A 21,471-nucleotide genomic window follows, 5' to 3' on the forward strand; every position below is an offset into this window, starting at 1 on the left:
GAGCTAGCTAGTCCCCTTCCACTATGTGAGGATGCAGCAGAATGTGGGCCCTGACCAGAAATTGCATCTGCTGGCACCTTGATCTTAGACTTTCCACCCTCTGGAACTGCAAGCAATAGCTTATGTTGCTTATAAATCACCTAGTCTAATATATTTTGCTATAGCAGCCCAAACAGACTAGGACAGGTTAAATTATCTGTGAAATAAATTCAGAGTAACTAAAAATGATTTCTAGCACCCTAGGTAAGAAGGACTTATATGAATATTTCCCTAAAAAGTAATCATGAGTAGCATATTTTAATGTATGAGGATGCTCTTTTTAGAAGTGTATGTAAAGGGGGATTGTCAAGGACCCCAAAGCAAAGATTCTCCTAGATTATCCATGACCTGGGCTAGAGACTTTCAGTTTGTTGCTACAGAGTTGACTTCATTCACTCCTCTGTACTTGCTCTTTGCCCAGGTGGCTGATCCACACTGATTGCATCACCTCAGAGGGCGTCTTTTCCTGGCTTTTCAGTGGTAAGGCCAACAGAGAGGGGAAGCAGTTATCACTGAGAGAAAGATACTAGGAAGGAAAGGAAAGTGAGATAGGTATCTGATTCTTCAAGTTCTTTCCTGCTGTATGTCTTAGGGTGGCTCTTTGTTGAAGTCCATGGTAATATACCAAGATATGGGAAGGAGATGCCTTGACTTTGTGCTGAGCACTCTAGAGGGCCCTGTTCTGCCCCTTGTTTGGTCTTGTCCACACAAGGGAACATTCCCACCCAGAGTTCAGCCTCCGCATGCTAGACCATGTTCTTGGTACACAGGTCTGCACAATTCCCTGCTAAAACAGCTCTAATCCTACTTGTAGGGTCTGAGTGGGTAGGTACAGATTTTTGGGGAAGGGTGATCAGGATGAAGACGGAGTATAATAACATGCAATCAAGTGTTAATATAGGCAAGTATGAGGTCTATTCCAGCATAAAAGGTGCCTCCAGGGATGTGAAGAGGTGTGAGGCAGCTCTGAACCAGGCGTGCCAATGTGTCCTTCCACACTGCAATGTGCCAGTGAGAAACTCCATGGAGTCTAAGACTTCGAAATACAAATTTGGCCTTCCAAGCCATTATAAGGTTCTGTTAAGGTAAGGTAACAGAACTTATTTTATTTCTCTGTTAGCTTGATTTATTACTTTTAAATATTTACACGTATGGTTTGTAGTCCTCAATTTTTGCTCTTGCCCAGGGCTGCACAAATGTTAGGTGTGGACCGAGTCCACAGGTTTTGTCAAGCGCCCTTCTTCACACAGGTGACCTTTCACTTTAGGCCTAAGGTAATGACAGTTCCTTTTGACAGCACTTCCCATACTGGTCTTCTTGTATCCCACCCATACCTTTGCAAATATCCGTAAATTAAACTCTTCTTAATTAACCAGTATGAGTACAACATCTATTTCCTGCCAGGACCCTCATAGTCACAAAGCCCAGAAGCCAAATATTGAAAGCATAATAATGCCACATGATTACAGGGCAGTAATTGGAACTTAGGTGCAAACTCTGTATAAGATATAAATGTGTGTTGATGTTTAGTGATATAATATACATTGGCTAAATAGTTGCTTGAGCAGAGAAACCAAATTCTAGAACATTTGTAGCTATAGTTGCACCAGATACACACCCATTTTTAAAAGATGCCTTGTGTTTTTTACTTTTTTTTTTGTATTCAATCCGTGCTCTTGCTGTTGTATCTGCTGGTATTTGTTGCACAAATTGCTATTTCTCCCCTGAAGGGATGAGGCACACAGAACTTCTTGGGAACATCCAGTCTACCAAATCAAAGACTACCCTTAATGTCTCCATGCTCCCCAGGTACCATGCACAACCATGCCCGGGTACCATTCCCCAAGGGCAAATTCTATAACCCTTCATGACTGGGGAAAAAAATCTATTTTTCTTTCCAAGTAGGACTTGGGAGATCAGAAGATAACACCAGGGCTTGTTTTTGCATTGACTTGCTTTTGCCTTTACTAAAATACGTATATGCATATAGAAATAAACAAGTCTGTTAGAATATGAGAAAAATCTCAAAAGCACTTTGAGTTGCCCCAATATATATTACCTTTGTTTTCTATTGCATTTTTAAATGTTTGCTATAATTAAAAGTTACCTTTATTTTCTATTGCATTTTTAAGGTTTCCTATAATGAAGAGTCATTGTAAGAGCCATATGTATTCATAATTCAATAAATTGTTTTAGAGTAAAACTTCCGATTCTGGAACTTCTTAGTGAGCATCCCAGAGATAATATAGAGATAAGTGACTCTATAAAGAGACAGACTAAGGAAGCCCAAAGAGCCTAAAAAAGATAGACAACCTGGTTCTGTTAATTTGACCAGAGAAAATTAGAAAATACTGTTAGAGTTTTCAACACTCTATTAGACCAGGTCGTGAGCCTACAACAGCTATTTCAAATTATACATGTAAGAAAACTTAGGAAATTTGTCAAATATTATCAGGATAATGGGGGGCTCCAGAAATATTCCAAAGTATTGGTCTTTAATTAGTTCACTACACTACACAGATATTCACTGATGTCCATTAAGCACCAGACATTGTTTATGGTGCTGTAGATATAGCAATGGAGAGGTAAGTCAAGAATTCTGCTGTCTTAGAATTTGTATAATTGGAGGTAAGATATTAAACAAGTAAGCCAAGAAATGACCAAAATAAGTTTATATAGTAATATGTGTTGTTAAGGCAAAAAACATTAAAGTATAACAGAAAATAAAAAAAAAAAAAGCTGCTATCAATCATGTGGTCAGCAAGTCCTCTTTAAGGAGGTGACATAATGCTAAGGCTTGAATGGTTTCTTCCAGTTAAAGGAACCATTAATTCCCATTTTCTAAAAGGAAAACCAATTTGCCTTTCAATTTAGGTGCAAACTCTGTGTAAAATATAAATGTGTATTGATGTTTAGTTGTGTAATATACATAGGCTAACTAGTTGCTTGAGCTGGCCACCAAAATGACAGGGAACATGAAAGTCAGATGAGATGAGTTCTGGGACTAACTCAGATATGCTTTTGGAGACCTTATGTACAGTTCAGAAATCTCAAGTCTCTAGCCAAATGTCAAAGATTTAACAAAGGGTAATAGAAAAGATAACCTGAAAGCGGTAAGTCACTACCAAGAGCACCTTTTATGCATGATCTTCATTAGCAGGAAAAGGACCAATGCATGTGCTGTAGATTCACATAGATAGAAGTGGGGAAAAGGAGGTTGTATTATATGTATTTATGTCTGCAGTTTGAGAATGGGACAGAGTTTTAGCACTTCATCTTGGTTGCACAAGTTGTTTGATTGGATGTAATTGTTATCTACCAGTGTGGTTAATGGTTTGGATAGAAATATGACAGATGACAGATTCTACAAGGCCACTGAATGGGTAACACACAATCAAGTGTGCCTGACTGACTTATGGATGTTATTGTCCCAGGACTTGATTTATTTCCAGCATAAAGTTCAACCCTCATGCACGAATACATGAAATGGATCAATTAGCTATTTCGTAAAGATTTTCCTCTTATTCAAGGCTGTGAATCAGATCACTACTCCTTTACGGATTTTCCCAGGAGCTACATTTGAATTGAAGAAGAGTCATTTTAAGAGACTCATAACTCCTTCACACTTACAGCTTCAGATGAAATGATAAAGGAGAGGCACAGTTTACTATTTTCTTCCCATTTTGCTTTGGTGCTCTTTTATTTTCACTTTATAACTGTAGGCAAGACTTGATCGATGGGCATAATAAAGGATTTGAGTAGTTTAAGAAAATAAGGCAAGCTAATAGGAATAAAACAAACCATTTTTCATTTTCATAAGTCTTGAAATAGATTTAGGATGCTACTCCAATGGCCCCATGAGCGTGGACAGTTTCTTTGCAATTGGTTCTAGATGAATGGACTGTTCTGCTTACTAAGGAAATATTTATAAAGATACAGTGAATTTTTGCCAGGCACGGTGGCTTACTCCTGTAATCTCAGCACTTTGGGAGGCCGAGGCAGGTGGATCACCTGAGGTCAGGAGTTCAAGACCAGCCTGGCCAACATGGTGAAACCCAATCTCTACTAAAAATACAAAACTACCTGGGCATGGTGGTGCATGCCTGTAATCCCAGCTACTCAGGAGACTGAGGCAGGAGAATCGCTTGAACCTGGGAGGCAAAACTGCGGTGAACCAAGATCGCACTACTGCACGCCAGCCTGGGAGCCTGGGTGACAGAGCAGGACTGCGTCTCAAAAAAAAAAAAAAAAAAGAAAGAAAGAAAAAAAAGGATACAGTGAATTTCACACATTGATACACCACTGTTTTTGACAGGCATATCTAACATGTATTTTATTTTATTTAAAGATAGACAAATTTGAAAAAGATTATTTCCTACATTATCACTTGATTACACAGTATTAGTGGTCTACTTTAAGTGACAAGAAATTTTATTGAAGAAATACTGCCACTTGGAAATGCCAGTTTAAAATCAAATCAAATCAAATTATATAAGATTATGACGTTAAATATTAAAAAGGAGTGTTCCTGGGGTTATTTTTAAAGCAATTATAATTTATGTAAAGGTATGAAAGAGCAACAACAAATATATATATTTAGATATATGATATATTATATATGAGATATATATGTGTGTGTGTATATATACATTCTTGGATTTCAGAGACCACTAGCGTCCCTAGAAAACCCATGACAAACAATGACCATAAAAACCTGCAACACAGGCTGGGCGCGGTGGCTCACGCTTGTAATCCCAGCACTTTGGGGAGGCAGAGGCGGGAGAATCACTAGGTCAGGAGATCGAAACCATCCTGGCTAACACGGTGAAACCCCGTCTCTACTAAAAATACAAAAAATTAGCCTGGCGTGGTGGCGGGTGCCTGTAGTCCCAGCTACTCAGGTGGCTGAGGCAGGAGAATGGTGTGAACCGGGGAGGCAGAGCTTGTAGTGAGCTGAGACCACGCCACTGCACTCCTGTCTAGGTGACAGAGCCGGACTCTGTCTCAAAAAAAAAAAAAAAAAAAGAAAAGAAAAAGAAAAAGAAAGAAAAAACTGCAACACATGAGCAATTATGAAATGATTAGCTTCTCTTCTCCCAGCACTGAAGATTATGTGAGACTCCAAAAATCAACAGGGAACTTGATATACTCCTGGCTGTATTTAAATTGGGACATACATGGTCTGGTTCCAGGGCTGGTCCCACTAATAGACTGCAGCACTATTCACAATAGTCAAGATTTGTAGGCAATCTAAGGGTCCATCAATAGATAAATGGATAAAGAAAATGTGGTACATATACAAAATGGAATCCTATTCAGCCATGAAAAGGAATGAGATCCTGTTATTTGCAACAGATATAGATGGAACCAGAGGACATTATGTTAAGCTGCATAAGCCAGGCATGGAAAGGCAAACCGTATGTTCTCACTTATTTGTGGGAGTTAGGATTTAAAGTAATTAAACTCATGGATGTAGAAAGTAGAATGACTTATCAGAGGCTGGGAAGGGTGCTTTCAGGGGGGAATGAGAATGATTAATGCATACAAAAATATATAGGATGAATAATATCTAGTATCTGATAGTAAAACAGGCTGATTACAGTCAACAAAACTTTATTACACATTTAAAAATAAGAATATAATTGAAATGTTTGTAACACACACACAAAAATAAGTGCTTGAAGTAGTGGTTACCCCATTTACTGTGATGTGATTATTTTGCATTGTATGCCTGTATCCAAATATCTTATGTACCTCACAAATATATGCACCTACTATGTACCCACAAAAATTAAAAAATAAAAGAATGTATTATTTGGCGCATGTCATTTAATCTCTCTGTGCCGTAGTTTTCCTCATATGTAAAACAAAATTGTTGGAGTAGATGATGTTCAAGGTTCCTTTCATTTTATATTGTAATGCAGTATTGCTGTTTACTCTTACAGAGCTCACATGTAAAATCTAGAGAATGTGACTCTTAGCTTAAAGTAAAGCTTGTTGTGCCTAGAAGTAATGATACCTGTATTAGTTGGCTAGAGTGGCCATAACAAAATACCACAGACTGGGTGACTTAAACAACAGGCATTTATGTCTTACCATTTTGAAGGCTGAAAGTTCAAGATTAAAGTGTCAGCAGGTTTGGTTTCTTGGAACCTCTCTCCTTGGCTCGTAGGTGGCCATTTTCTCATTGTGTCCTCACATGACATTTTCTCTTGCATACACACATCCCTAGTGTCTCTCTCATTGTAAGGGCACCAGTAATATCCTCCTTAAAGGTCCTATCTTTGAATACAAATACTGGGGGCTATTGCTTCAACATGTAAATTTTGGGTGACACAATTCAATTCATAGCAATATCCTAACAACAGTGATGAATAAAAGGACCAAATGTGTAAGAGTTTTATACCAAATGTACGCAACATATCAGAGACACCAAAAATATGTTTTATAATTCTGTACTTATGTGTGTATACATACATACACATTTGTGTACATATTTTCATTTATTTTTGGAATCGTTACCTTACTAACTGATCATTCTAGGATTCTTGAGGTATTGTCTTTTTAATGGATTCCGCATATGGTTTTGAATTTTATAGGTTCTAATTTTAAAGTATAAAAAATATAAAAATAAAATAAACCCAAAAATCCATAATAGATCATTTAATCCTAAAATTAGACCTTCATTTGCATACCAGTTAATGATAATGGGAGAGACTTAGCTCTGTGATGTTTTCAGTGAAAACATTCTAAGAGTAGACATTTTTCTTTGTAACAATCATTTCTGTGTGAGACCATTCTGGTCTTGTATCTCTCAGAGGATCTGGGCAGGGAATCATTGTTCTGCTCTAAGCATTATCTCTGAGTTTGGATTTTCCTTGAGCTCGGATGCCCTTCTTAGCTCTATTGCATTGGAGAGGATATAGTTGTCTACTGTGTGAGCATCACCTAGAGCACTATTCACCATTGCACTGGGTCTATGGCTTCAGGTAATTAGTGGGCATAGAGTGTCCTCACCAGCTTCACAACAATATGTCACAAACAGTTGTGAACACCCTTTTAGTTCAAAGAGGTTCAAAAGAAAGACCTCAGCAGTGTTTTCAAGCCACTTGAGGAAAAACTCCAGTTTGTACATACTTCTGAGAGACCTACTTTGGGGATGCAGGAAAATGCTATTGTCTGCCAGACAATATTATGTTTCTGGATGGTTTTCAGTGATGTTTGTATTTAAAAAAAAAATCAAGCTAAAATCAGCTCTTCTGCTTTTAAGAATAGTGCAATATCATAGTTCACAAATATATACAACAATGATGAAAGGAACTCATCTTTCCGAACAGGATGAGGGTCATGATAGAGTGCCCAGTGAACAAAACATTTTGGTAATAGAAACCAGAAGACAGTAAAAAACAGATACTAGAAAGTTCAGGCAAAAATCACAATCTTGTCCATATAAAGTTGTCTCTCTAGGGATTCTCTTGATTCTTGCAAGTGAGTTTTGCTAATGAGTAATTATATTTCCAATTTAATACCATCATTATAATCTAACATTAACTGTGACCCACGTTATGTAAATTGTCCTTGAAACATGTCCAATGTGAAATTTTAAAAATGTGTAACTTTGTCCACAAGCTGTAATTTAATGTGCTGATTCATAAATTTGTATCAGTGAGTTGTGCCTAATCAGTCCTGCACCAAAACCCTCAGAAGCATAAGGCAGTGGCTAAGACCATGGAGTCCCAATTTATATTGCTTGGGTTCAAATAGGGCAACACGGCTTGAACATTTGTGGCCGTGTGGGCTTCTTAAGATGACTTTACCTCTTAGACTCAATTTCTTCATCAGTAAAATGAAGATAATAGCTCCTACCACAGAAGGTTGCTGTGAGGCTCAAAGGAAGGAGTACACACAAATCTCTTACTTTAGTACTCAGTGCAGAGTAAGGATCCAATAAATATTAGCTATAATTACTTTTTTACTTAATGGGTTGTTACTGTGCTCTACAGAGGTACATATTAAAAAATAAAACCTCAACATAAAATAAAAAGTCAAAAATCACTTATATGTGTAATTTGTATGATGGAAAGTATATATGAAAACAACAATAACAAATAAGAAGACATTCCTGAAGTAGAAGGCATTGCACAGCTTTTAGATTATGTCGGTATGAATGCAAGTTCTCAAATTGACATTCACTTTCATGTGAAGATAATAAATCACCAGCTGATTTTTTGAAAAGGTGCTCTTGTTATCTTAATATAAATTCCAATTTATTATCATATGTTCTGCTTTCTCTTTTTATTCAAAATCACTGAAACAAACTAAAACCGAATAGCAATTACAAGCATATCTATGTTGAGAATTACCTCGAGTAGCTTAAATGAATTAAGGACATGCTCATGTTCATGCAGGTTGTCAAGGAATTCAAAATCAAGATAAAAATTCCAACTAGTAAAATGGTGTGCAGTAAACAGAAATGTGGTATATTGTGATTCTAACTAGAAATACTTCACATGTTTTGAGGCTTCAAAGTTGAAGCAGGCACTATTGATCACCACCACTTGCTTTTCCCCTTTCTGCTTTGCTGAAAGAACTCTTCCCACTGCAGACACTCAAAATGCTAGCCGTTCACTTTACTGCCTCTTGCAACTGGGGCACAGGCATGTGATTTCTAGGAGAACTCTCCTTAACGGCTTATGGGTAAGGACTTCTTCCCTGACAAAAAGAGCAAGGTATATGAGAAAATATGACTTCATCTTGCCTTTAGATGTTATTTCCTATAGCTGTGAAAATGAGAGACAGTGAATCTACCTTAGGATCATAAGGTCAAGCTTTGGAACTTTTCAAAGAAGTCAACCCAGAAGCTTCTAGAGTAACCAACCCTGGCAATATTTAACTTCAGAATCCTGTAATGTGAGATAACAAATGTATATGGTTTAAATACCTTTTATCAGAAGATATTCTAATACATGAAATTAATGTAAGATTTCTTAAAGGGTACAGTTGTGATAACTGATAGTAGCTTTCATAACATATAAAATTATTACAAAAGCCTTAGTTTAATTAAAATAACCTCATATTGATTACTGACAAATAATTTTCTAGTCTTAAATCAATGCTACCAACTAGTAGAGGGATAAGTAGATTTTTAAAAGATCATAATTCATAATATGATAAATTCATTATGGTCCCATGTAAATAAAAAAGTGAGACAGAAAAAGAGAAGGTCAGGGAAGAAAGAGGGAGACAAAGAGAATATTTATGAGGATATTTATCAAAATTTAAATACTGCTCATCCTGGGTAACAATTAAAATACATTTTTAGTTTTGAAAAATCATTATATACTCATCTCCATATTTTTGCATTATCTAATGTTATTAGTATTTAAGTTAAAATATAGCTCTTTTATTTTAAAAAAAACATGGATAATTTGCATCTATTTATTAAACTGTGGTGAATTTGGAAAAAAAAGAAAGATATATTCTCATACACTTACTGTGAAAGTATAATATGTGTTCATTTTCTGACAATTTAATAATGTACAATTTGACATAGAAAGACGTTCATGACACACTTTACACTGTTGGTGGGACTGTCAACTAGTTCAACTGTTGTGGAAGACAGCATGGAAATTCCTCAAGGATCATCTAGAACTAGAAATACCATTTGACCCAGCGATCCCATTACTGGGTATATACACAAAGGATTATAAATCATGCTGCTATAAAGACATATGCACACATATGTTTATGGTATTATTCACAATAGCAAAAACTTGGAACCAACCCAAATGTCTATCAATGATAGACTGGATTAAGAAAATGTGGCACGTATACACCATGGAATACTATGCAGCTATAAAAAAAGAATGAGTTCATATTCTTTGTAGGGACATGGATGAAGCTGAAAACCATCATTCTGAGCAAACTATCTCAAGGACAGAAAACCAAACATCACATGTTCTCACTCATAGGTGGGAATTGAACAATGAGAACTCTTGGACACAGGGTGGGGAACATCACACATTGGGGCCTGTCATGGGGCGGGGAGAGGGGGAAGGGATAGCATTAGGAGATATACCTAATGTAAATGATGAGTTAATGGGTGCAGCACACCAACATGGCACATGTATATGTAAGTAACAAACCTGCACGTTGTGCACATGTACCCTAGAACTTAAAGTATAATTTAAAAATAAATAAATAAATAAAAAGTGAAAAAAAGAAAGATGTTCCTGACATATATATATATATACTTTCGCAGTGTATGTGTGTGTTATTTTGATAGCTTCTGCAAAAATGCATATGTTCAGGTGTGTTTAGGCAAATAAACATTCTGAAAGAATAACCATCAATTCTTAATGGCAGTTTTAATTGACATAGAATATTATGGAAAGACAATGCAACAAGAAGAGCTAACTAACCTAAATATATATGCACCCAACACAAGAGCACCCAGATTAATAAAGCAAGTTCTTAGACACCTACAAAGAGACTTAGACTCCCATAGTAGTGGGAGGATTTAACACCCCACTCTCAATATTAGACAGATCAATGAGACCCAAAATTAGTAAGGATATCCAGGACTTGAACTCAGCTCTGGACCAAGTGGACTTAATAGACATCTGCAGAACTCTCCATCCCCAATCAACAGAATATACATTCTTCTCAGCACCACATCACGCTTATTCTAAAACTGAACACATAATTGAAAGTAAAACATTGCTCAGCAAATATAAAAGAACGGAAATCACAACAAACTGTTACTCAGACCACAGTGCAATCAAATTGGATCTCAAAATTAAGAAACTCACTGAAAACCACACATCTACATGGAAACTGAACAACCTGCTCCTGAATGGCTACTGGGTAAATAATGAATGAAGGCAGAAGTAAAGACGTTCTTTGAAACCAATGAGAACGAAGACACAACATACCAAAATCTCTGGGACACATTTAAAGCAGTGTGTAGAGGGAATTTTATAGCACTAAAATAACCACAAGAGAAAGCAGGAAAGGTCCAAAATCAACACCCTGACATTACAATTAAAAGAACTAGAGAAGAAAGAGCAAACAAATTCAAAAACTATCAGAAGACAAGAAATAACTAAGATCAGAGCAGAACCGAAGGAGAGAGAGACACGAAAAAACCTTCAAAAAATTAATGAACTCAGGAACTGGTTTTTTGAAAAGATCAACAAAATAGATAGACTGCTAGCCAGACTAATAAAGAAGAAAAGAGAGAAGAATCAAATAAACACAATAAAAAAAGATAAAGGGGATATCACCACCCATCCCATAGAAATACAAACTACCATCAGAGAATACTATAAACACCTCTATGCAAATAAACTAAAAAACCTAGAAGAAATGGATACATTTCTGGACAAATAAACCCTCCCAAGACTAAACCAGGAAGAAGTCGAAACTGTGAATAGACCAATAACAGGCTCTGAAATTGAGGCAATAATTAGTAGCCTACCAACAAAAAAAGTCCAGGACCAGACAGATTCACAGATGAATTCTACCAGAGGTACAAAGAGGAGCTGGTATCATTTCTTCTGAAACTATTCCAATCGATAGAAAAAGAGGGAATGTGCCCTAACTCATTTTATGAGGTTAGTACCATCCTGATACCAAAGCCTGGCAGAGACACAACAACAAAAAAAGAGAATTTTAGGCCAATAACCCTGGTGAACATCGATGCAAAAATTCTCAATGAAATTCTGGCAAACAGAATCCAGCAGCATATCAAAAAGCTTATCCACAGTGATCAAGTTGGCTTCATACCCAGGATTCAAGCCTGGTTCAACATACGTAAATCAATAAACGTAATCCATCACATAAGCAGAAACAATGACAAAAACCACATGAATATCTCAATAGATGCAGAAAAGGCCTTTGACAAAAGTAAACAGCCCTTCATGCTAAAAACTCTCAATAAACTAGGTATTGATGGAACCTCAAAATAATCTCAAAATAAGAAGAGCTATTTATGACAAACCCACAGCCAATATCATACTGAATGGGCAAAAACTGGAAGCATTCCCTTTGAAAATCAGCACAAGACAAGGATGCCCTCTCTCACCACTCCTATTCAACATAGTATTGAAGCTCCCCTCCAGACAGAGCAATCAGGCAAGAGAAAGAACTAAAGGATATTCAATTAGGAAAAGAGGAAGTCAAATTGTCTGTTTGCAGATGACATGATTGTGTATTTAGAAAACCCCATCGTCTCAGTCCCAAATCTCCTTAAGCTGATATGCAACTTCAACAAAGTCTCAGGATAAAAAATCAACGTGCAAAAATCACAAGCATTCCTATACACCAATAACAGACAAACAGAGAGCCAAATCATGAGTGAACTTCCATTCACAATTGCTACAAAGAGAATAAAATACCAGGAATCTAACTTACAAGGGATGTGAAGAACCTCTTCAAGGAGAACTATAAACCACTGCTCAAGGAAATAAGAGAGGACACAAACAAATGGAAGAACATTCCATGCTCATTGTTAGGAAGAATATCATGAAAATGGCCATACTGCCCAAGATAATTTATAGATTCACTGGCATCCCCATCAAGCTACCAGTGGCTTTCTTCACAGAATTGGAAAAAAAAAAAAAAAAAAAAAAAACCACTTTAAATTTCATATGGAACATATGGAATGGAAAAGGCCCACATAGCCAAGACAAACCTAAGCAAAAAACAAAGCTGGAAGCATCACACTACCTGACTTCAAACTATACTACAAGGCTACAGTAACCAAAACAGCATGGTAGTGGTACCAAAACAGATATATAGACCAATGGAGCAGAACAGAGGCCTCAGAAATAACACCACACATCTACAACCATCTGATCTGTGGCAAACCTGACAAAAATTAGCAATGGGGAAAGGATTCCCTATTTAATAAATGGTGTTGGGAAAACTGGTTAGCCATATGCAGAAAACGGAAACTGGATCCCTTCCTTACATCTAATACAAAAATTAGCTCATGATGGATTAAAGACTTAAATGTTAGACCCAAAACCATAAAAACACTAGAAGAAAACCTAGGCAATACTATTGAGGGCATAGGCATGGGCGAAGACTTCACGACTAAAACACCAAAAGCAATGGCAACAAAAGCCAAAATAGACAAAAGGGATCTAATTAAACTAAAGAGCTTCTGCAGAGCAAAAGAAAGTATCAGCAGAGTGAACAGGCAACCTACAGAATGGGAGAAAACTTTTGCATTCTATCCATCTGACAAAGGGCTAATATCCAGAATCTACAAAAAACTTAGACAAATTTACAAGAAATAAACAACTCCATCAAAAAAATGAACAAAGGATATGAACAAACACTTCTCAAAAGAAGACATTTATGCAGCCAAAAAACATATGAAAAAATGCTCATTACTGGTCATTAGAGAAATGCAAATCCAAACCACAATGTGATACCATCTCATGCCAGTTAGAATGATGATGATTAAAAAGACAAGAAACAATAGATGCTGGAGAGAATGCAGAGAAACAGTAACTATTTTATATTGTTGGTGGGAGTATAAACTAGTTCAACCATTGTGGAAGACAGTATGGCAATTCCTCAAGGATCTAGCACCAGAAATACCATTTGACCCAGCAATCCCATTACTGGGCATATACCCAAAGGATTATAAATCATTCTACTATAAAGACACATGCACATGTATGTTTACTGCAGTACTGTTCACAATAGCAAAGTCTTAGAACCAACTCAAATGCCCATCAATGATAGACTAGATAAAGAAAATGTAGCAGATATACACCATGAAATACTATGCAGCCATAAAAAAGAATGAGTTCTTGTCCTTTGCAGGGACATGGATGAAACTAGAAAACATCATTCTCAGCAAAGTCACACAAGAAGAGAAAGCCAAACACTGCATGTTCTCACTAATAAGTGGGAGTTGAACAATGATAACACATGGACACAGGGAGGGGAACATCACACACTGGGGCCTGTCGGGGGCTGGGGTACTGGGGGAGGGATAGCATTAGGAGAAATACTAATGTAAATAAGGAGTTGATGGGTGCAGTAAATCAACATGGCACATGTATACCTACGTAATAAACCAGCATGTGTGTACATGTACCCCAGAACTAAAGTATAATTTTAAAAAAAGAATATTATGGAAAGAGAACTTCCATTTCTTTGTTTTTGCATTATTTTTTGATTTTTTAAAATTTTGATCTTATATTATCTCTAATTTTTTAAAAAATAAACTAAAAAATGTAGTAAAGCAAAAATTTGTTTCTGTCTTTTCAAATTGTGCTACTAAAACTCTCAAAAGACGTGTTGGTAAGCTAGTATATTTGTGTCGGAATTTATATTGAAAGCTGATATGAAACATTAGCTAGTGGTTGTCATGGTACTTATGAAAGACAACATGTACAGTTACATCACTCACTTGCTATTTCATTATTCAAAAATATGGCAGGCAGGGTTATTTGGCTTTGACTCACTTAAATAACTTTATAGACATTTTTATTTCTAAAGAGTATGAATCATAATCAAACATAATTTTAGTCTACAATTTTAGTCACTTAAATCATTCCTTTCCCAATGAACAGAAATTATGCCCATGGACTCTCAAATCAACCCATTACGTGAGGGAGTCTCCATACCAACACCTTCCTCCCTAAGCGTGTAGCTAAGTCCTTTATAGTAGCTACCTTTCCCTATTCTTCTTCTCATCTTCTTTTTGGCCCTCAGTTTCCCCCAAAATTATATTAAGTTAAAGTAGTTCCATGAAAATCCAAAGAAAATAGATGTTTGATGTTGTTTTAACTGTGGATTATATTTTTCACTTTTTGAATAAATTTCAGTTTCCTGAATACTGTCTCCTTTCTTCTCAGCTGTAAAGCAAGTTCCTATGGCCAAACATACAGTGTTTCTCCTCTTATTTACTGTAAACTCCATAGGAGAAGATTTTATTTTTTTGAGACAGGTCTCACTCTGTCACCCAGGCTTGAGTGCAGTGGCAGGATCATGGCTAACTGCAACCTACCTCTCCTGGGCTCAAGCAATCCTCCTACCTCAAACTTCAGAGTAGCCAGAACTACAGGCAGGAGCCACCATGCCTGCTATTTTTTTTACGTTTTGTAGAGACAGGGTCTCATTGTATTACCCAGGCTGGCCTCAAACTTCTGGACTCCAGCAATCCTCCTACCTTGGCATCCCAAAGTGCTGGGACTGTGTCTGGCCCGCACAGATCTTTAATGAAGAGCAAGAGGTCAATGAAATGAACTAATGAATTAATGAACACATGAAAATCTAACATAATGAAGGAAAAGCACCTATAATGTTTGATCTTAATTGTCTAGAAGTTAGAATATATGGCTACATATTTTTTCTGACTTTTTCTATTGCTTAATTTACAGCTTTAAAATTTGTTTTCAGCTTTTGCAAGAAGACCAGTTGCCAGAGAATGAGTCAATTTTGTAGCATAAATGTAGGCTCTGTAATTCCTAAAAACTCAGTGTCTACCCCAGACTTCATGAGTTCCTGGCAGTCCATAACTTCAGGCCTCTATTGTATCAGGTTTAAGATCAGGTCACCTTGTTGAGGGAATGCATTGCCTACTTCTGAGTCAGTGGTTATTACTCACTTCATAGATGATAAAATTTCAATCATCTCTCATTCATTTGAAATGTAACTATTTTATTTTATTCACCTATTTTGATTTTACCACAATTTTATTAAGTGATATATTTTCTGATTCCCCTTAAGCTACATATTTGTATCAATAGAAAAACACTTAACTTTTTTCTCTTAAAGTATATTTTTTTTCCCAAAAGGCTGGATAAAGACCTGAAATATATTAATTTGTCCATTAAACATTTATTAATTTCTATAAAGGCCAAGAGCAGAGTGTTGAGAATCTAATTTAGATTGGGTAACATGAGAGAAAAATTATTATAATAATATTCTCATAAACAAAATAAGCAACTAGATGATCTTAATATTAGGTAGATCCACAGAACCAGTGAGAATATAAAGCACACACACAAATGATTTTCTTTTCTGCCAAAATTATGGAAAAATCCATATTAACTAACTTGCCCTGATTCACTGTGTTCAATAGCCTTGAAATGTCTCATTTTCTTTACCAGTTGCAAGGTCTAACGGAAGCATATGAACCTGCAGTAACAGTGTGAAGGGACACTGGTAGGACATCTATTTTAAGTCTTGTGTGAAAGCTTGGTGCTCATTAAAGTGGAGGATTAATAATGCCCTCCACTAGAGCCAGGTATAATGCAGGCCAGTGTTCAGGTATCTGGGCACAGCTCTGCAAATCCTCCTTCATCTTGACCTGCTCCCTCCTCGTTACTCCAGTCTTATCCATTTGAGGAGAGAGTCCAAATCACGACAAATTGCTCAATGGACATTGCAGCTTGGCTATATATTCAAGGAGAGCAGAAGGGTGGCATGAAACTCCAATTTCTTATCTGATGTTTTAAAAGAATGAAAGAAGTAGTAGTATGTGGTCTCTAAGATAATAGAGGGAAAGACCTTCTTTTCTTTGACTGAGCTGAGTAAAAATATCGTCCTTCGCTTATGTATATACCAGAAGCTATTAGACCCACCTTTTTCTTAAGGACTGTTTTATAAAAATGCAATGAAATTAATGTTGTTTACTAGCAAAAGGGACAGTCCTAATTATTTACAGAAATAAGGGAGTTTTCCCAAGAATGTTTGGATATAATTGGAAGGAAGAGATTTAGTTGTATCTAGTTTAAAAACAAAATGGAATAATCCACTATACTAGATTTCCATTTCAGTTCTCAATGTTGTATGAATAAAAAGTTGTTTGTTTCTTGTATATTTTCACAATGTGTGGAGACTCCTTACTTATTCTTGTACCCTTATTCTTTTCACTAAAAAAAAAAAAAAGCCTGGATCATCTGTCTCTCCAATTCATAAAGACTGAAGACTGAGAGTCACCTTCTAGAACTCTACACCTACCTTTATTACAAACCCATGATACCAGACAGGCTGCAGATATGTTTTATCAGTTGAACCATATTAGTGATCTCATCACTTAAAAACCATAAGTTGATTAAATCAATTCACATATTCATAAACAAAGCCTAACAGAAATGATAAGTAAATTCTATGAAATTAAGACTGTGCAATTAGGAAATGAACAGATTCAATGCTTTTTGTAGCAAGATTTAAAACATATTGCAGATGGCATTTTAAAATATTTTCTTTAGTGAAAGTTTTAAAATCAATAAAAAAAAATAAGTCAAAAGGGGTTTCAATCAAGTATTTTAACTGCAAATTCTGCACTCTATAATTTGGATTGGCTTTAGAATACATGTTATCTGAAACATTAAACATTCCATTTGAATCCAGTTAAAGATTAACTATTCTGTAAGAATGGAATCTATCTAGAAAAAAATTCCTCCCCTTATATTTTTGCCCCTGACAGCAAAAGAAAAGGGAGTGAAACTGCAGGGGATTAAGCTAGATCAATGTAGGCAAGTTATGGCAGTAGTAACCCTGAGTGACAGCTGAAGTCATTTTCTATGTCAGTCTTCCCCTCCCCTCCATATGCAATTCTTTTCTCTTTGCTCCACTTTCTCTCCCTCCCACTCAATTACATTATACTGCTTCTGTTTCCTTGTATGCTGCTCTCCCTTTCCATTCCTTCTGCCTTTATCTTAGGACTGATATTGAGCCCCATAAAATATTGCTCAGCCCTTTCTCTGGTTCTAAAATATAAAAATATTGTTGACTATGTTTATGCTTCATTAATTTCTCTTTCCTGTTTTCTGTCATGCCTGATATCCCCAGAATTGTCTTTAAAATAATCCCACAGAAGTATCATATCAAAACCACCATATTGTGACCAATATTATTTTCTGCCTTAATTTGAATCCTGAAATAACAAAAAGGAAGATATGATTTTTTTTTTTTTTCTTTTAGCCAAATCAGCTCTAGGGATGAGAGAATGTTGTTTTATTCTTTGGGAAAGGTTTTTTTCCTCATTAGTTTTTCTCAGACACTGAATTTTTAGACTGGTTCTCACAGTGGAATAATACAAAATAATTTTCGTTTTCCAAGTTTTAAGGAAGAACTAATGTATTTGGAAGAGAAACTTTTACTTACCTTTCTCTAGGAAAAACTATATAGTAATATAGACATAAACATCAAACAGTGAAGTTTTATCAAAAGAAAGGGAACACATTTAGTAAAAAGTCATTAAAGCAGCACGTTTGAGAGACACCTGGGTGTTAGGTTGTAAGACAAAGCATTGGCTTGGGCATCAGGTCTGCCATGAGCCAGCTGTATTGCTCTGGGCCAGTTACATGCTCTCTAAGGACCTTAGGTTCCTCATCACTCAAATCAGGTATTTGTAGTAAATGATTTATTCAATTCTGGAGGCAAGACCATGACACTGAAACCATGATAAATTTGATAATGTTTTTCATTTCAAGTTGCCAGTGGAGTTCATTCTCAGCCCAGGGTGAAGTCACAATAATGTTTCAATTTCATTGCACGCTTTAATGTTAATAAGACAGACATAGAGGAAAATAGTATCAATTTTTCATTTCCATTCTGATGGGAAAGTAAAGAGGTATACCTTCTCTTCACTGGTTAGCCATTGCTTTAGCATATTTTACACCATGCCATATTGGAATACCTATCTACCTTAATAGAAGTTAATCAGGAAATCCCTTAATGGTACCTCTCCATTTTTATGGCCAGTCTTAATCCCTTTTTTATTTGAACTAAAATCTTTGATGTTATTAGTATCAGCTGTGTCTCCCAAGTGGACTATAATATAGTATAAGTGCTATGTTCTTGTGGAGGTAGCAAGCACTGAGACCCAGGCAGAGTGTTAAATGCTTCACAGATAGCTCATACACTTTTTCACAAAACTCTTCAAGGTAAAAATAATCATTATCCCATTTTAAGAGTTAGGAAGTTCAGATGATAAGTAAGTAGAAGAACTAGAATTAAAACACAGGGCTCTCTGACTCCTAAGTATGCAATAATTTTTCTACTGGAAAACGCTTGATAATATAAATTACAAACATTAATATGATTTCACATTGCTATTATTAATATTAATAGTTTCACTTGTGAGGAATTTGCATCTTTAGTTATTCCTGGATCTAACACTTTATAAGTTAATTTTTTTTTTTTTTGCTGTAAATTTTGAAGTAGGAGGAGGATAGATAGAACTAGAACTTCCCTTTTCTACATGATAGTGTTTTAAATAACTAAATACATAAACATAAACATGCATTTTCCAAAGTACATTTTTAGTAAAGATATTTAAAAAATGGCATTCGTTTTAGACCCTGGCCATCCAACTAGCCTATCCATGTACTCAATCAAGGGATAATCAAATTGACAATAGCTTTTATTCATAAACTCTCGTTTACTAAGGTACCAAATCCTCTCAATTGATTGTAAATATTAGCACCAAAAGGATAGCATCCTTTGCATCTAATTTTACATACAGTATATATAGTGTGCCTGGTTAACCAATTGAAGTTGTATAGCACATTCAGTCTGGGGTGCTGAGAGTAACAATTTATGAATTATTTTATTTAAGTTTTATGACAGAATCTATGATCACCTTGCCTCTCCACTAGAAACTATTGTGTCAGCAATAGGAAATGGTTAAGACAAAGTATTTTTGGACCCACACTTCTATATATTATGTGAAAGGCACCAAATGGATTTTCCCCTATGGGTTGTCTTCTATTATAGAATGGTTGGAGTCCATCAGACAGAGACTAAAAATGCACATGAACTTCTATTTTTAAATTGCATCATGAGGACTTATTGTGACATTTTCAATGATGTTAAAGGCCAAAAAATTCCCTATTGTTACAGTTTTCAAGTTTTCAATTACTGAATAAGCAGCTTGACTGTTTCACACACCTTTCTAGTGCATGACCTGTCTTTAATATTCTCTTTTTTTTCCCCGTATGTTATTAACATGAAGGGCAAGTTTTTTATGTGTTGTAAGCTGAAATATGGATCACATTAATATTTCTAAAGGGGTGAAAGGGCAGTTGGATTCAGAAAAAAGAGTTAGGTATTATATATCTAAGCAGAATAGGAATCTGCCCTCTACCTGTCCTTCTACACCACAGTGCACGCTGCTATGCCATAACCCCAGGACCCTGTGTTGAGTGCAACATTCTTGAAATCTTTTGCTTTGCCAAATATGTGCTTTCTACTTGGTATTGTTTTTTGAATGGGCTAATCTTGCATTTCTAAAAGTTAAGTTTTTTCATCTCTATAGAAACTATTGATTGAATACAGTGTATTGAAACTCTCACTGATTTTGTGTGTGTGTTTTTGTTTTTAAGTTAATTTTAATGATGTACTATTAGTTATTACAAAACAATGAAACAAATTTTCTTATCAAGCACTGTATACCTAATGCATCTGAACGAATATTCTTCAATATAATTCATATTACAATATATAATAATTTCTGCGAAGCCTACACCCTCACAACTGAAAGAACTCCTAATTTGAAATCTCTTTTTGGCTGGTTTATCAGCCAGGTAAATAAAAGAAGAATAAACATATGATTGTCACAAAGCATATAGGCAGTAGAGCTGAGCTCTGCTTGTTTTTCCTTCCTTCCTTCCTTCCGGCCATGAAGAAGCGAAGGAACTTCTTCTTCTTCTTCTTCTTCTTCTTCTTCTTCTTCTTCTTCTTCTTCTTCTTCCTCTTCTTCTTCTTCTTTCTTCCTTTCCGTCCTCTTTCTTTCCTCTTTCTTTCTTTCTTTCTTTCTCTCTTTCTTTCTTTCTTTCTTTCTCTCTTTCTTTCTTTCTCTCTCTCTTTCTTTCTTCCTCTCTCTCTTTCTTTCTCTCTCTTTCTTTCTCTTTCTTTCTTTCTTTCTTTCTTTTCTTTCTTTCTTTCTTTCTTCCTCCTTCCTCCTTCCTTCCTTCCTTCTCCTCCTTCCTTCCTTCCTCCTCCTTTTCTTCTCTCTCTCTCTTTTCTCTCTTCTTTCTTCTTTCTTTCTTTCTTTCTTCTTTCTTCTTTCTTTCTTTCTTTCTTTCTTTTCTTTCTTTCTTTCTTGCTTTCTTTCTTATTTCTTCTTCTTTCTTCTTCTTCCTTCCTTCCTTCATTTCTTCCCTCCTTCCTTCCTTCCTTCCTTCCTCTCTCTCTTTCTTTTCTCTCTTTCTTTCTTTCTTTTCTTTCTTTCTTTCTTTCTTTCTTTCTTTCTTTCTTTCTTTCATTCTTTTTTTCTTTCTTTCTTTTTCCCTTCCTTCCTTGCTTCCTTCCTTCAATCCTTCCTTCCTCTTTTTCTGAGAGTCTCACCCCATCACACAGCCTGGAGTGTAATAGCCCCATCAGCTCACTACAGCCTCAACCTCCAGGACTCAAACTATCCTCCCACCTCAGCTTCCCAAATAGCTGGGACTATAC

This window comes from Rhinopithecus roxellana, chromosome 4 (genome assembly GCF_007565055.1).
Source record: "Rhinopithecus roxellana isolate Shanxi Qingling chromosome 4, ASM756505v1, whole genome shotgun sequence".
NCBI classification, from domain to species: Eukaryota; Metazoa; Chordata; class Mammalia; order Primates; family Cercopithecidae; genus Rhinopithecus; species Rhinopithecus roxellana.